Source organism: Styela clava, chromosome 12, assembly GCF_964204865.1.
Source record: "Styela clava chromosome 12, kaStyClav1.hap1.2, whole genome shotgun sequence".
Classification (NCBI taxonomy): Eukaryota; Metazoa; Chordata; class Ascidiacea; order Stolidobranchia; family Styelidae; genus Styela; species Styela clava.
Genome location: NC_135261.1, coordinates 18,451,961 through 18,463,548, shown reverse-complemented (window position 1 = coordinate 18,463,548; position 11,588 = coordinate 18,451,961). Strand labels below are relative to the sequence as shown.

General features: G+C 36.8%; 1 protein-coding gene and 1 long non-coding RNA gene across 2 annotated transcripts in view; both read left to right on the top strand.

Moving 5' to 3' along the window:
* LOC120329393 (lectin-like) overlaps positions 1–11,588 on the top strand; it is a 41,162-nt gene that overhangs the window by 16,743 nt on the left and 12,831 nt on the right. The window lies entirely within an intron of this gene.
* On the top strand, positions 1,389–4,083 carry LOC144430578 (uncharacterized). Its single transcript, XR_013479617.1, has 3 exons — positions 1,389–1,590; positions 2,125–2,196; positions 2,285–4,083. It is a non-coding gene; the product is annotated as an uncharacterized LOC144430578 (long non-coding RNA).

Genomic DNA, 11,588 nt, shown 5'->3' with positions numbered 1-11,588 from the left:
TTGTAAAAATTAGAATTAGAAGAATACCTCGTTTTAAACCTTTTTGTCGGTTTTCGAATCGTTTTATTCATCTTTAGGTAAGTAAGATAGGATTTACAGCGCACAGGCGATTTTCTCGCACCAGAAAAAGGCACGCTGTTCATAGTATACGCGACAAGGCGGCAAGGGCTATCGCGTCATTCTTGCGCTTTGATAGATAGTTTCGAAAAATCGATCGATAGATTTCGAAAACTCCATAACAAACATAGATTTAAAAATGGAGAATTCTGGAGGGGAAGCAAAGCCTATGAAAAAGTTTAAAACATGAAAAGTATCTCATGTGCCTGCCCACCAGCACGTATACAAAAACACAAGCCCAATTAAATGAGGCTTGGGCCAAACTTGACAAACAAAATACACGATAGTATTGAACTTTCGGGCTGTTGTACTTTCAACAATTACGTTGATAATGACCAATACCTACAACCTCATGCAAAGATAATGTGGGGAGTGGAATGTAATAAATTTACAATAATAGTCATACCCATGAAAGCTTTAAGAAAAACCAAGCCACGAAAAACTACACTGATATAACTCAACCTTAATCATTTGACGTTTTTTTGACGTCATTCAGCTGTAATGGTGTCGATGACACGATGACTTGATAGTCTTTCGCGGCTCCTCGTTAATTGCAGTCGAAACATTATGTGTCTGTTGTTTTCTTTTGCCTTGATTTACTATGCTTGTGTTGTTCATAATGTTTCTTGCACGACGAAAATAAATTATCTGAATCTGAATCTGCTAGATTGGGCATTGCGGAAAAGGTGATAAGTGGTTTAATCGTAAATATATACTACTACGCAGTGGCGGCGCGTCAATAGGGCCAACCGGGGCAATGCCCCGGTTGTTTTTTCGGTATAATAAAAAATATTCGAAAATATACCTAAATATCTCCCGACTGTCTACACTAGCCATATTCTCCCGACATGGTTCATTTTTCGCTCGCAAAGCCTTCGCCGAACGTCGACGGGGCGACGCCGATTTTGCCCCGGTTGCTCATTGTATATCGTATTCTCTCTTTTATCTTCCACTCGCCGCGTTTGTCTCGTTTGTTTTCTGTTTATTTTACTAAATCATCGGGACTAGCCCCGAAATTATGACGACACAATGCCGACGTTTCTTACAACAACGTGTTGACATATTCACGCATTCCTTCTCGTTCGTTGGTTGCTTGAAGAGTTGATAGTTTCCTCGCCTTCGTTTTTGTCGCTTGTTTCGCTATTTGAATCAGTTAGAGACCTTTAGTCCATTTGCTTTCGATAATCCACATTCCTTTTGAGCTCCTCACTTCCTTCCGGCTTCGCATTTCTTAGACCTCATAATGAATAAGGTTGATCAATGATATTAAACAACATGATGCGCAACTCCGGCATTTTTGTCCGAAGATCGTATTCGATAGCACGCTCCAATGCACATACTTGACGAGACGAAAACGAGCGGATGTGTGCTGCTTTCAAGGCGTAGCACGAATGGTGTTCGTGCCTGCTTTGACAGTTGTTGTCGATTTTAATGATATTTTTGAAAGTTGGGGTAAAAAGAAATCGGTAAAAGGTAAGGTGAATACTATTGTTGTATATCACACCCGGGCATCGCACTGTTAAGTACATGTGTGAAAGCCAGCCTTTGTCAAACACTACGAAGTTATTAATTCAGTACGGTACGTAGTTGCCCATTTGCCGAAATTACATATTTACTTACCCCTTATGGTTTCAAATAGTTCATGCACCTCCAGTTAGATTTTTTAACCAGTGAGGATATATACTCATTGTTGATTGCTGCTCATTGTAACATACTATTACGCATTCACTTTTATTTGCGTATTGAATCAAAGTGTTAACAAGTTCACCTAACATTTCACTCATACCGGTCTATATTGTATAGTCTGATTTCTCAAGTATTTGGAGCCACGAATGCTTGTAATTTTCTGACTAAAGCCTTTTATTAGTTGGTTTATATACCAAATTCAGTAAAATATTTTTTAAATAAAACATGAGATATTGGATTTATTAGCTTTTCCATTCTGAATCATATAGACTGCTTTATTTATTCTTAACGAAAATTAATAAATCTCCTCTCTTTCTTCAGATGTGAAAGTTGTGGACAAACCTGTCTAAGCATTGTGAGACTCTTGCAGCACAAGAGGCAATAGCAGAAATAGTAAGTATATCAATCAAGAAATTAAGCCGACATAAAGCAAAACTTTCAACTATTCGTCTAATCTCAATTTCCTATTATTTATTCACAGGACAACTATAGCAGACGGGGAGATATCAGAAGTCTGGCGACATATCAGTGACAGTGTGATTCCAAGAAATATAATGCATTTGAAAATAGAAAATTGCAATAGAAAAACAACCTATGGAGGCATGCAAAGACATTTGACCCTCCGGTAGAGTTGTGTATGGCCCCCACATCCTGCAGGGCTTGAGGAAAATAACTAAAAATTCCAAAGCGTAAGATTGCATAAGCGGTCTTATTTGTAAAAAGGCACAAAACACGCCAGACATACTTAAAACAGCTTTGGAAATGAGGATTACGGGTACCTCACTGCACCTGTGTTATATTTGGTTCATCAACTTTTGGTAGTACTATAGAAGAAATTCCGGAAGGGGTATAATCATCATTCATGATAAAATACTATCATATATTTTTTGAACAACTTCAATCTAGACCAGGGATCTCAAACTCGCGGCCCCAGAGAACTTCCAGTGCGGCCCTCGAACGTTTAACAATAATTGTAATAGTATTTTGGAAGTTTTTTTTTTTTTATCTAAATGTAATAGATTTTTCAAACCTTCTAAAGTGAAATTGATTATTCACACAGAAAACAATTTACTGAAAGTAGTTTTGGAATATTGATTTTTTTTGTCCACATTTTGACCCAATTAAGAATACACATCAAGCTAGCAAAAGAATACTTGAATAAAGCACTTGAGTAATTAAATTAAACGCAAAGTACATGAAGAAGGTGGCATTTTCGAAGAAAATGGGAGTTGTAACATTTCTGCTCTTCACAAAATTCTGAAGCACATTGTTTAATTTGTCATATTTCCATCAATACAATCAAAAAACACAATAAGCTCAGCAGTCAATATGACAAATTCGAAGACCAACTTCGAACAGAAAATTTCCATGTGTTTGTATATTAATATAATTATACAACGACTTAGTTACTAAAAATCAATATCAATAATAATTCAAGCAATCCTATGCCACGCAATGTAGTGCGAAATGTCTTGTCGAAAAAATCTGTCATTTGTTTTTTTACTGATCTATACATGAAATGATAAAAGTAACTTTTTTGCATTACTGGAATTGATTAAACATTCGTAAAGATCCAGATAAACCCATGATCATGTGGCCTCGTTAGTTAGAGTTGGTACTATAAAATCATTTCAGACTGGCCTTAGTATGCTGGTGACACAAAAAAGATGCCAAACGCCAGGACAAATGTAATTATTAAAACATTGAGTTTATACTGTAGTATTTTTGTTAATTTTAGGTTCATATATTTAGATTAAGTTATTTTTAGTGTATGTATTATTCTTTCCTTATTCAAAGCTTGTTCAAAAATGATTTTGATGGTTGTACATAGAATTTTACGATTTTTTATAATAAATACTGTAACTTGCAAATGTTGCAATAATAGTGGAATGCAAATATTAATATGTAATTGCATTTGAAATTGAAGAAAATAATAAAACTTAATCCAACTGTTTAGTTGCATCACAATATATGTCACAAACTAAAACTATCTTAAAAATATCTTTTAAGTATACATTATCAAAAACTGTTTGCGGCTCTTTTTACAATTTTCAAAATGCAATGCGGCTCTCGAAAACCCATGAGTTTGACACCACTGATCTATTCTAGACGATTCAAGCATTGCTTTGGGAAATTATATCACTTCAATTAAATTGAAATAATCTCGCTATATTAAATACAAAATCGTTGCTATCATAAAGGTAAACCAATTCAGCCACTCGAAATATACTGGCCTTCACAAAGCAATGGAGGCAAAATTGAGAGTTCCTGAGCTATGAACATTTGTTCTTTTCTTTGTCTTGAACTTTCCATACTCCACAGCCCCTATTAATTTTTTTTAATTTTAATTACCATGTGTTGGTCATACATATCTTTAACTTGTATTTTCTGTCATGATGTATTATCTCAATGTGCCAAACTATTAATTAGTGTGCATATTTTGCTTCCAGATGACATAAATGTATTGTCATGTTTATTACCTCAGCTTGGAGTATTGACAAGAAAAAGGTGCCAGTAAATTAGGTAAAAAAATTTTCAACTCATTGTTATAATCAGAATTCACAATCAATAGGAATTATAAACAGCCAACAATCAGTGAGAATTATATGCGAAATCCCTCAGAATAAATGTCTAAAATCGGAGGAAGGCAAAAAATATAGGTAGTTTCCATCCACACAAGCATTTCAAGAAGACTTGCTCGAGCCAAACTAAATGAGCATCGTCAGGTGATCGGTAAGGCTGCAAGTTGAATTCAGCCCTGCAACCTCCTGCATAGAAGATAATATTAATTAGTGGGCTATGAGCTAAATTCCTAAATTTAAACAAACCTATCTACGATGCATTATGTACCAGCAATGTTACCTACGATTAACAGAATATGTAATATGTCTAATAAATTCACCTACAAAAGCAAGTTTGATAGGTGCAAACTTTGTGTTATGGAATTGTATCGCAGCACAGTTTTGTATGACACCCTCTTTAAATGAAATTTCAATGAAACAAACATTAAAATTACTAACTTTGAACTTTGTAATTATCTGCAAAATGTTCCACACAAATCTTTCCGCTATCGCGTTTGTAATCTTCTCTGATAAAAAAAAACGTCTATGATGTTCAGAATTGCTCTTTACAGCTTGCCTGTTATTCCAGCTTTCCAAGTAAGCAAAACTTAGATATAGAGATTATTTTGTTTCGTTACAGGCGCAAAAAGGCAGGTACTATACGTAAAAAAGACGCCGAGTAGCAAGAGCGAGCGGAAAACGGACGCGAAAGGCGACGAGAAATATGTGCATTGGAGCGTATCATGAAATACAATGTTTTGCCTGTAGTCTTATGGAGTGACGTCAGAGTTGCCTATCATGTTGTTTAATGTCATTGGGTTGATGCACTACTTCGCACTCCGTTTTCGCAGCTGCCGCTGGAACAAAAATTAGAGGTACAACGTCTTGGGCCTTATCAACCAAAAAATTGTTCACTGGAACAATCCCATGACGGAGGAAAGCGTCGGCGTACATTCTGCGCAGAAACTTGGTATAAAAAACACGAATGGTTGTGTTACAGCGAGGATAATAACGCACTTTTTTGTTTTTATTGCCTACTTTTTGCTGCCGCCCGTGACTCACGTTGGTGTAAATTTGGTTTTAGAGATCTTAAACATCTTTCCGAGCGTGCTAGGGATCATCAATCTTCTATGGAGCATCTGGACAATGCAGTAAAATACCGAACATTCGGAAATGTTAATATTGCAGCACAGTTGGATGAAGGACGCGCGGTTTCTATTCGTCGGCACAACCAAAACGTCGAGAAAAACCGATGATGTTTTGAAGTTCATTGGTTGTCACGAGCTGTCCCTCCGTGGGCACGATGAACGGGCTGGCACTTCTAATAGAGGGGTATTTTTGGATATGGTGGAATACACCGCATCCCTAGATACAGTATTGCGAGATCATCTTGATGCCGCAACTGTTTCGAAAGGGACATCTGAGGATATCCAAAATGATTTGCTCGACTCAATGTATAAAATTTATTTACAACATTTGGCTCTGGAAATTGAGAATTGCCAGTTCCTTTCGATTCAGTCTGACGAGACAACTGACACCACGTGCGTTTCCCAACTGGCTGTGATTTTTCGGTTTGTGAAAGATGGTAAACCTACCTCGTGTTTATTTTGAGTCCCAATTCATTATTAGGTATAATCTGTTTACATTTATATTATTTTTTGTTCCCAAAGTTTGTAAAAATATTACTGGTCTAACTTTTTCATTAAGTCATCTTAAAATTTGAATCTTATTCATACAAGCGAAATAGGTGGGAGTTGACCTCGATGACCGCATGGTCGTATCGCTCCCTCCTGTCCATACCAAAACAATTTTATTGTTGCACCTTTTTTACTGTATTGATGACTGCAATTTTTTTGGTTGACACATTAATAAATCTCTCTCTCTCTACCGAGAGATTTCACAGCTTTGTACCAATCGTTGATCGCACGGCTTGCGGGATATCGGCTGTACTGGAAGAAGTGTTACAGCCTTACAACGCGAAGTCAAAATTGATAGCTCAAACTTATGACGGCGCGGCAGTCATGAGTGGGTCGAAACATGGTGTTCAAGTTTATATAAAAGAAGATTTTCCTCATGCGCATTTTTTACATTGTTATGCACACCAATTTAACCTCGTTATTAAAAATATGTGTCTTGATACCCCTCTCGACCGTATATTTTTTGCAAATGTTTCGGTATTTTCTTCATTTTTTTCCGTTTCGCCGAAGCGCTTTGACCTCCTTCGCCAGATATGTAGCCGCCGTCTCCCAGCTTGTGCACCAACACAATGGAACTTCCAATCACGCGCGGTGCAGGGCGTGTCCAAAATTAGGTCTGAGCTTATTGAGTGTTTCAATGGCATTCAGAGCTCTCTGGTTTGGGACGAACGCTCTTTGAGGGAGGCGGCAGGTCTAAAGCGTCAGCTAGAAGATGGTGAGTTTTCATTTTTTTTCGCTTTTTTCTCCACAATATTCTGTCACGTGGATGTATTATACGGCGCATTGCAGTCAAGGCTAATGGATGGAGCGTCTGTGCAGTCGTGTATTTCAGACTTCTGCGATGCTGTATCTCGTATCCGGGAAACAATAAAATACGACGACACATAGAGTGCTTCTTTACGCCGCGGGCAAACAACGCAGCGTTTGATTTTGTCTGCAAAGGAATGCTGTGACATTCTGGTGAATCAAATAGGCGATCGTCTCCGCACTGAACACCTTGCCGCGTTCTCTTTGATGAACCCCAAAAATTTTTCAAAATTTGCACGTCAATTTTCCATCCATTTGTTGGCTACGGTCTCCAAATTTTACCCCATGATAAACGTGGGTAAATTGGAAAATGAATTGCGATGTATATACACCAATCAAACTTTTTTGAACATCACATCAACTTGCGCGCTCTATGGGTTCCTCAGAGATAACACTCTAGTAACTACCTTTGCGGCGTCTGCAAAATTTCTGGACATCATTTTGACGACGCCTATTTCTTCCGCCGACGCAGAGTGAACATTCAGCACGCTGAAGCGTATTAAAACGTATCTCAGAACACAATGAAGCAAGATAGATTAAATTCCTTGGCTGTTTTATCCATTCACAGAGACCTTATTTCTGGGATGCATGACTTTAATCAGCGCGTTATTGAGAATTTTGCTTCCAAGAAACCGCGGCGTGTTGCATATATGTTCAAGCAGTAGAAGTCTAGCAGCATATACATCTATGAGTGAGCGACGCATGTCCTTTTCTTTGCATTATATTTCCTTTCTTCATAGTAACGTTTTAAACCTTATTTTAGGTTTTTTTCTGCTTTCCCGAAGTGTCTGTTAATATATCATTGTATTTATCTGGGTAAATATTGCCTTTCCTTTTGAAAGAGGTTTCAAAATAAACTATGTCTATATTTATTAATCCCTTGACTTGGACCAGTTTTAAAGACACTTTCTTATCGTTAAAAATTGTCGCTTTTGCCGATTGGTTGTTACCGATGGAATGATTTTTATACTCATAAAATGATGGGAGAACTTACAGCGCTCATCCTGTCCCCGTAGATGGGGGTGACTTGGTCCCGCAGTAGCTTGCCCCGGTTGTCCAAATGACCACGCGCCGCCACTGGCTCTCACCATCTTCGCTTCGCTTTTTTTGCAATTTTCTTGTAACTCACGACTCCTGGGTTAAAGGAACACTGATTAGGACAAAATATTTCGCTCGCTCTTTACGGTTATTTTAGTAAAATTTGGAATTTAGTCGCAATAGCCTACGCAGCATTTTGTTTTAAAATGTTCATCTGAATAATACAACATTCAAACCAAACCATATAAATCCTTAACCACTGTAAGACAATGACATCAGTATTGTAACTAACATTGTGTGCATACGTTCTTTGTGCCATTGTATTTTAAAATCATTCTTATTCAAACGTAACAGCTAGCTCAGCGGTTCTCAGCCTTTTTGTCATACCAAACTACCAAAAAAACAAAAAATTATTTCCGCAAAAATAAATACCTCCATTTTTTAATTAAAATTACCAATCAGTAGGATAAACCTTATTATTATTATTTATTATTGTTCTACCACCATCAAATTACCTGGTTTATCAATAATTCTAGCAATTTTTAATAGGTTTGTGGCCCACCTGACAATGTATCTGTAGCCCAGCAGTGGGTCATGACCCGTTGAGAACCGGTGAGCTAGCTAGTAGCCAAGATGATTCAGCAAACGGTCGTAATATTCAGGAGTGTGACCTGATTTTGCCGTTTATAAATACCTATTTCGTCTATGTAACTCTCATGTTCGGGTTTCTCTGACAGATATCGTCAAACAACTAAAACAAAGAGTATACAAAAATACTTGGTATTTGACAACCAATAATTTTTCTTATAAACTGTTCCACGATAAGGACATGGGGTGCCAACCTCGCTACCGCTGTTATCTGGGATCTTGCATTGCGCGAGTAATGGTTTAAAATATCTACCAAATTATTTTTTTTGTACAAATATTGTAATTAGCCTAGCCTGTGCTAGTGATTTGTTGTATAATAGTGGTGTGCAAAAGATTTAGTTTAGTAGATTAGACAATTCCATAGGTAGGAGGTTTCATATTTTAGTTTATTTCGACACCTTCATTGAACGATTACATGTTGCCCGTAGTAGTCTATGTGTAAAAAATAATAATAGTTTTGTATTTCAAAGTGTAATTGTTTACAACACCTTGAACAGTTTCACTTCTCTGTTTGGTTTCTGAGTAGGGGCGTGTCGAACATTTATGCTGCTCGGGGCGAGTTTCTGATATTAATGTTCCTTATAACTAACTTCAAAAATAATTCGGAGGATCAATGAATTATAGATGCAATTATACATGGGAGTAAATAACTTGAAGATCAAGTAAGAGGGAAATGTTTGTACTATTTTTGTTCAAACCATCAAACTAAGTAACAAACTCCATGGTGTGCTGCCCCGACGGATGTCTCTATGCGCCGCTCCTGACACGCCTCTGGAGCTAAGTGAGGGCTCCAATGAAAATATCTGTGTCTCCTGGCTGGTAAAAAGTATTCTTGAATTTAAACGTTAATGATCTTAAATGCTTTCAAGTTAAATTACTAACCCCAACTTGAAAATATATATAGAGCACACCATACGCACGTTATAGTTGGTGAAATGACGGAATGAGACTGTACAATCTTCTCAAAACAAAATTTGTTTTAAACAGTGAATTAATGCCACTCATTAAAGAAGCGACATTCGACACTTGGATTGGCTTGGATGACATTCAACAAGAAGGAAAGTTTGTTTGGAAAGACGGCGTCACTTCAACTAGGGAAAAAACTTATTGGTTTGTCAATCAACCGGATAATCAGGGCGGCATTGAAGATTGCGCGCATTTTCGACCACATTACGATTGGATGCTAAATGACGAACCTTGCTCAAAACACCTCAAATTTTTCTGCGAAAGAAGAAATTAATTGTTTAGTCTTCAACCAACCACAACTGTGTATGTCCACGTATTTACTTCCAAAAAACTGAATATGGACATGGTGGTAAATTCCACAATCGACATATATTCACAAGTTAGTTTGCAAGAATCTAGAAAGCTGTAATAACACATATAATTGAACAGATAAGTGAGATACCTATTCTTCAAAATTTCACGACCCCCAATTATATTATTCTTTACATTCAATCTTCGTTTACTGCCGTATTAGAACCAGTAAACGAATCTCAAAGTCAACTGTTCACACTCAATCGTAGTAATATAGGTGTATATGCAGTTAATTTGTATATCGAATATTAAATATTAAAGTTGATTTATGGGTAAAATCAAAAAATGTTGTTAAACAATTTTGATCATTTTTTCTGTGCTTCCCATGAATAATTCTTACTCCCCAAATTTTGCTGAAAAATTAGAAGCTTTCGGTCAACGAACGTTGTAGGTTTACGTGAAGATATTTGTGAAATGATTTTAAAAATATGATGGTCGTGAACATTTTACCGAGCACTAGGAATCTTGCGGCATGATGTCAATTAACCAAACCAGATTGATAGGCCTGTAGAGATTTCAAGCATACGCATGTGCTAACTAGAACGGGATCAATGTTTTATATGGTTATGTTCACAATCATTCACAAACTACAAACATCACTACGTAAGATATAGAAATTATCAACTGTGGTGCAAGCGAGTCATTTATGACTTAAAATTAAATACCTAACAGGGTGAAACACCTGTCGTCATAGTTAAATGCGTCCAAGGATTATCGCAGTTTAAAAATTAGATTATAAATATATAGTGAATGTTCCCTCATGAATTCTTTCTCGTAATTCTTGTTGGTATTTTTCTTCACGTTGTTATGAAAAAGTCGCTTTTCTCAATAACTACTGGACCAATTGCTTCCAAATTTTCGCCAGAAGGCTATTACTTTTACTTATTTTGAGAATTTCTGCTTTATGTGATTCGTTTTTCACTTCGAAATTGTGTGCGATGACATCTTCAAAATTAGGAAAAAGTAATCTGTGGTGATTCTGCGACGTCCCATGCTACGCGAAAGTCGAAAATATTTTGACCGTACAGTAGAATAGGTACGGTAAGTTACTATATAAGGTAAGGCAGAGGTAGACTACTGCTTCGTTTTGGCCTTTGTGTTGTGTTCCCTCTAAGAAAATTTCACACTGCGCAAATGTTGTTTTTACTGAGCAAGACTATTTTAGGGCTGAGCAGAATCCTAAATTATTTGCAAACTTTGTGGAATATAGTAATAGTACCTTATTATATATTATCGGAATGCGAACAAAGCACACATTTACCTAAATAGCTTCTCCTTATTTTCGGGCCTTTCCAACGTTTATACACTTTGTTCATGTTTGTTGTGTTTATTGCCGAGTTAATACATTACATAATACAATACTCATAGTTGTAAAATGCTTTCTGAAGAAGTCTGACCTCGGTCAGACGAAACGTTACAGAAATATATTTGTGTAAGTGTGCAGCAAGACTTTTGAATTGAACTTAATGTACAATCTCGACATTTTGGGTATGAAATTTTGCTTGTCTTATGCCCCGCATGATTTCTTCCCAAGCGACAAAGGATATGCTTATCAAAAATTCGAAGCCCTAATTTTTGATTCACCATGAATGTGGCAATTTAGTGTATTTTGACATGCGACTATTTATTAATTTGCGGGAAAATATTGACAAATTCAGCTCGATACGTGGTGGAACACTATCTATGTGAGGCTTCATTTCACTTGTAGGGGTTTTCA